Raw genomic sequence first — 6,000 nt, forward strand, 5'->3', positions numbered from 1 at the left:
GTTGGGAATTGGTCCTGCTTTGAGCAGGGGGTTGGACTGGATGACCTCTTGAGGTCCCTTCCAACCCTGATATTCTATGATTCTATTCCAAGAACAACTCACTGGACCATTTAGTCTGGTATCTTGCCTCTAGCAATGATGTGCTTGACTGAAAGAACAGTGATTATTTTAAAATCCTATTTGAAAATTTTGTGCTTACTATAGTTATTGAGTAAAACCCAAGATTAATATAAGTGAAAGCAGCTAGCAAAATTAATCTATGTTTTAAAGTTTATTTTCTTCGTGCATTTGACAGCACTTTGCATGTATTCACATCTAGTTTCCCACTGTACAATGACCTATGGACTAGTTTTGCCAAGACTCAATTGAGTAAAGTTACTCGCGTGTTTGAGTAGTTCCATTGTCTTTATTTGACATTATCTGTAACTTTTGAACCTAGGCAGTGCAATTCTTATTCATATGCATCTAACACTTTAAAAAAATTGTCTATTACCCTTCAGCTTTAATATTAAAAAAGAAATTTGATGTGACCCTACTAAAACTATAGACTTTCAGTTTGTACATTGTTTTTTAAATGTCATTGTGTGGGGATGCAGAACTAAATGATAATAGACTATCCAGAAAATTGCAAGAGAAGAAAAAAAAAAGATTTAATTCTTAACAGATACATTTTTCCCCCCTCTGAGAATGAATTATTTTCTTCATATGCCAAGAGGAGAACAAGTGTTCATGCAAACATCATGAGTCTGCAGTTTCTGCAGATGTTCTACTGTGAAAGATTTTTAGCTTGATAATCAGTATCTTTAACATATTAATGTTCATAAAATGAACAATTTAACTAAACTATATCCTTTGAGATAGATGAAGCACAAATGATTCTAATCTACTCTGGTTCCCATACTGTACTCATCCCCATGATATCCAATGGTCTGATTATATATCCTCTAGTCAAACTTGCAAGTCTTTGCATATAATTTTCTGAATTAAATCAAAGGGGCAAAATCAAATTACATATCCCAGTAAATGTCACAGCTATTCATTGAAGCCATGGGCTCTAGTTTACCTGAAAGGGCTCTCTGTGTGGCAAAGAAGCTTAATTAGAGTTGATTCTATTAACTTTCTACTGAAGCAGGCCATAAGATATTAACTTGTTACAAAAATAACCTTTTAATACAACACAACCTATTTTAGTTTTCTTTAAGCAAGACTAGGAATCAAGCTGCAACAACATACATATTTAAGCAAAACTACATTCCCATCTTATGTACAAGAAATATTGTGTTTATACCACCTCATCAAAAGAGAGCTCTAAGTTAATTATAACAATGTGTAAATTATATATCAAAGAAAAAAAGATTAAAATATATTTGATTGTGATATGCTGACAACTGGAAATGCTGCTCCCCAAAAATAGAGCAAAAAAAATGTATGCTTTCCCTAAGTTTAAAAGTAAATGTATGAGGTAAGTCATAAAGCTAACCAGTGATTCAGTGAGTAGTTAAGAACCTGCTGTAATCCACACATCATTATCCACTTCCATAAAACACCAAGCAGAATTTTAAAAACCAACTTAAACTGTAATTATCAGTATTCAGACCTGAGCTCAGATCCTCAAAGGTATTTAGGTGCCTATCTGCCTCTTTAGGAACCCAAGTCCACCTCTTGAGGAACCAATGACATTTTGAAAATCATCACGCAGCATCTGCCTACCCTGCTAGGCACCTGAGTTTTGGCCAGGTAGGATTTGCAAAGCCACCTAAGCTGTGGGGTAGCATCAAAGCAAACAAGCAGCTTTAAGCCCCAGCTCAAGCTGAAGCCCCAGAGCAGGATTCTCAAGCTAGCTAGGGGGAACACCTGTCTCACTAGTGGGGCCCAATCCTGCAGGCATGCTCTGAGCACAGTTAAGACCTGTGACACCTCACAGCAGGAGGGCCAGATACAGACCAACAATAGATGAAAGGGGAGCAACACAGCACCTGCACAAAAGACAGGTGGGGGCACAGGGAAAGAGGGTGAGAGCGAGAGATGTGTTGACTGTGAGTAGGAAAGAGAGCAAGAGAGAGAGAAAAAAAGACAGTTTCAGCTGCTAGGGCATCTAAGACAGGTCAGCCATTTAACTATAAGAGAGAGTTTGTGGCTGAGGATTCCAAGAGGACAGAGGTACTGCAAAAACATAGAAACAAAATAAATCAGAGCAGAAAATCTCAGAGTCTACGGACTCGAGCTTGCATTGCTTGTGCTATGGAGCTAAAAACAGCCATGCAAACATTCTGACTCAGGTTGGGACTTGGGCTGTGAAGCCCATCTCCTTCCCGGGCTTCAGAGCACGAGGTGGAATGTCTACATGGCTAATTTTAGCACCATAGCATGACCTCAAGTCTGTAGACCAAGAACTTGCTGCCGCAGGGGTTTGTTTTTGTTTTTTTGGCAATGTAGACATACCCCAATGTGTTAGCGCCTGCAAAGCTGAGTGGAGCAACAACTAAGTATATGTGAGGATCTGGCTGATGTTCCTAGCCCATGGGCCATGACCTTAAGATGGGCTGACAGAAGGTTTATATAGTTAAAAGACTGCCTCCCATTCACTGGTAGCATAGTCAGGTCCCAAAGGTCAGCATTTTATTTGATCTATCACATGGAACAGATGGGATTTAGAGAAACAGAGAAGCATTTCTTGCAGCAACTACAAGGAGGTAGAAGAGGCTGTTGTTCCCTTGTCCAAATTGCCTATAGTGAGGAAGAGAAGTAGCATCTACCCACACAAGAAACTCTGTGAAAAGCACAGAAACTGATCCAAAGGACTGTAGGATGTGGTGTTAGAAGAAAATCACAGTAATTTTGGGTGACAGGAGGTAAGAGAAGGAAGACCACTCATCTATATTAATGATCTGTATTATGAACTTTCAAAGTTACTTTGAAATTAACAGCTTCTTTACCATCCATTGCAATGTGCCTTGCTATTTTAAAATAGAATATTTTTAGAGTATATTCAAATCTTGCCTGTCAGTGTTTGTAAGACAATGATGGTTAAGTAGAGGTCTATTCTCAGACCAATAAGCACACAAATGACAGCCCAGATCTTACATGTTACTCCATGCCAATGGATCACTTCATCTGTGCACAGACGCAGTGAAGTCTACAGGGGTCCACCAAGCAGAATCACTTGCAGGATTAGGGCCTATACGTGCACAACACAGAAAATAAATCCTATTCAAGAGTTGAAATGCAGAACTGTGGCTATATATATTATTTATGGGAGAGTTTCTGAACTACGATAATGGAATTACTAAAATGTGTTTTACAAGATATTGCACAGAATGATAAATTAACTGACTTTTCTAAAGATGTAGACACTGCAGTTCTCTAGAACAAATAAGTGTCCGTAGTTTTACAACCACACATATATACATATATGTATTTGGAATTATGTCCAAACTGAAACAATGCTATTGTTCCTATTTGTCACTTCAGATGGTGTTCTAAAATATATTTTAAAAATTGTGCTCTTAAATACTAGGTCAAAGTTTTTTTTGGCAATTCACAATTTAAGATACAGTTCTTAAAAATAATTTTCTGGTATAAACGTGTCATCAACTTGAAGTATAGTTTTCATTTAGAACCCAATTCTGTTCCTAAAGTCAGTAGCAGAACTCTCACTCCAATATCATCATGCCACAGGATCTGATCCTGCAAACATTCACTTTTTTATGTGATAGGATAGCAGATGATTGATAACGGAACTACAATTTAACTACTTAAACGCCTAAAGTTAAGCATACGTAAGCATTTGCAGAATTGAAGCTACACTTTCTCTTTCAAACTACATTTATCTAGCAATGACAAGCATATTTCTATGAATATGTTCCCCTCACATGTGCTACTGTCTCATCCTCACCCTCTGGCCAATGAACAAAAATTAAGAATTGTAATCCACATATTACCTAGCAGTGCTACTATAAAAAAAAAAGGAGGCACAATACACTTTTACTGACACTGAGGTGAGTTTCTCTTTTAAAGAGTGTGGTGGTACCTAACATAATATCAATATCAAGTGGTCTCATTTCTCTTGCTTTCATTACAAAAAGTAAATACATAAATAAAATAAAGACTTGTTATAATTTGTTCAATTTGTGCCCCATTAATTCCCTTGCAATTACACATTTCAAAATTCATCTTCAGTTATGTTAGAAGTTAACAGACAACAACAGTGCATTTCCAAAGGCCTTGCAATTAAACAAATATGTAAAGAAATAAGAGAACCGTTCTCTGCAGAAATCCTTGTGGCTTTAAACCACCAATAACAACATTCTGCCAACATTACAAGTATTGAACAACAACAGAGATACCAAAACAGAGATAACTTCTATGAACTTTTCAAGAAAATACTCTGGCAACACAAGCTAAAGGAAAAGAGAATACAATTCACATACAAATGCTAGTAATAATCCAATTTTGTAGTGGAACATGTGGGAAGTCCACAACACAGTATAATAAAGATTTTTAAACATACCAGAAGCCAAAATACTGCCAGTTTTGGTTGCTTTTGTACAAAATTTTATTTTATTTTGAGAGAGGCACAAATTTCTGTAGGCATCGGGAAAAAAACAATAGAATTCCCCCAGCGTAGGAAAGGGAAAGGCCAATAATGGAACTATAATGGCAACTTTTGTTGAATTTTAAATTTTGAGAATACTAGAAGTCGTCAGAGGTGAGATTGAACATTATAGCATGAAGACCTATTTTTCCTGATCTTATTCCTCATACCCAAAATAAGTACACTCATGGAAAGAATCTTCAAGAAAAGGAAGTGGAGGTATTGTTTCCAGCAAGATTAAGCAACTGCCCACATAAAAGAGTTTTTGTTTTCTTGAACAACTAAATCCTGATCCTTGCAAACACTTAGGACATGTCTACACAGGAAAGTTATTATACTAGTATATAGTAAGATGAAATTTAAACTGATATAGTGATACCACTATAACTCCTATGTGGCCACTCTTATTCTGGAATAAGGGTGATTTTTTGTTGTTGTTGTTTAATATATGTCATTTTGGAAGAGGTTTAACTAAAACAAAAAAAGCCTCTCTTATCACATAATAAGCAATCGAGCCAGAAATCTGGTCTGGGGAGCCTAAACTAGTGCACACATACTAGCCTAAGTCAAGAGGACACATACTGAATTTAAATTATTTGCTTGCTTTTTTTTTGGAGCAATTATCTTTGTACAGATTTAGGCCCCGATCCTGCCAAACACTCATAAAAATGACTAGGAGTCTGGTGGCACCTTAAAGACTAACAGATCTACTCGGGCATAAGCTTTTGTGGGTAAAAACCTCACTTCTTCCGATGCATAAAAATGACTGTCACAACTCCCATTGAAGTCAGTCTACTTGGTATTTAAGGGCTTGTCTACAGGAGTGAGACACCCCTCTGTTCACGTCGGACTCCCCCACCCGCTGTCCTCACACACAAAGTTGAGTCACCCTTTGCACGAGTCTCAAGCCCACGCGACACTGACACAAGTTAAGTTTAGTTCCCTCCCCGCCGTCCAAGGGGAGCTTCCTAGCACGGGGCCGCCTGCTCCTCGGTACAGCGCCCACGTCCAGCAGAGCGGCAGGATCGCTGCCCCTCGAAGCGCCCCCTCTACCTCCCGGCTGCCGAGCCATCAACCCGTCTCCCCTTCTCACCTCTCAGGGCAGGGGGGCTGTCACTGTGAGCCCCCGCTATGCCAGGGGAAGGGAGACTGCAGTCACCGGGCAGCCCCCTCCCCGGCCACCTCTGCTGCAGGACTTCCCGGCTCCGAGCCCCGAACTTGTCCCTCAGGGATCCGGTCCCCCCCCGGCTCAGGGCGGCTTCATCCAGGCAGATGAAGGGGACCACAACAAGGGGAGGGGCCCTCAGCAACGCCCTCCGCCCAACCGCAGACTCCGCCTCGTCACTCGCGGGAGGGGAAGGCCAGCTCCCCCAACAGCCGTCCGCGCGCCAGCTGACAGTTCACTT

The 6,000-nt window shown here is 39.8% G+C and overlaps 1 protein-coding gene across 3 annotated transcripts in view; it reads right to left on the reverse strand.

The window, feature by feature from the left end:
- The window catches only part of KLHL5 (kelch like family member 5), a 108,557-nt gene extending 102,557 nt beyond the window's left edge, over positions 1 to 6,000 (reverse strand). For all 3 annotated transcript variants that reach the window (XM_034771128.1, XM_034771129.1, XM_034771130.1), the window contains exon 1: positions 5,688 to 6,000. The gene's annotated coding sequence lies outside the window, so the exon portion shown is untranslated. The remainder of the gene's footprint in view (positions 1 to 5,687) is intronic.

This window comes from Trachemys scripta, chromosome 5 (genome assembly GCF_013100865.1).
Source record: "Trachemys scripta elegans isolate TJP31775 chromosome 5, CAS_Tse_1.0, whole genome shotgun sequence".
NCBI classification, from domain to species: Eukaryota; Metazoa; Chordata; order Testudines; family Emydidae; genus Trachemys; species Trachemys scripta.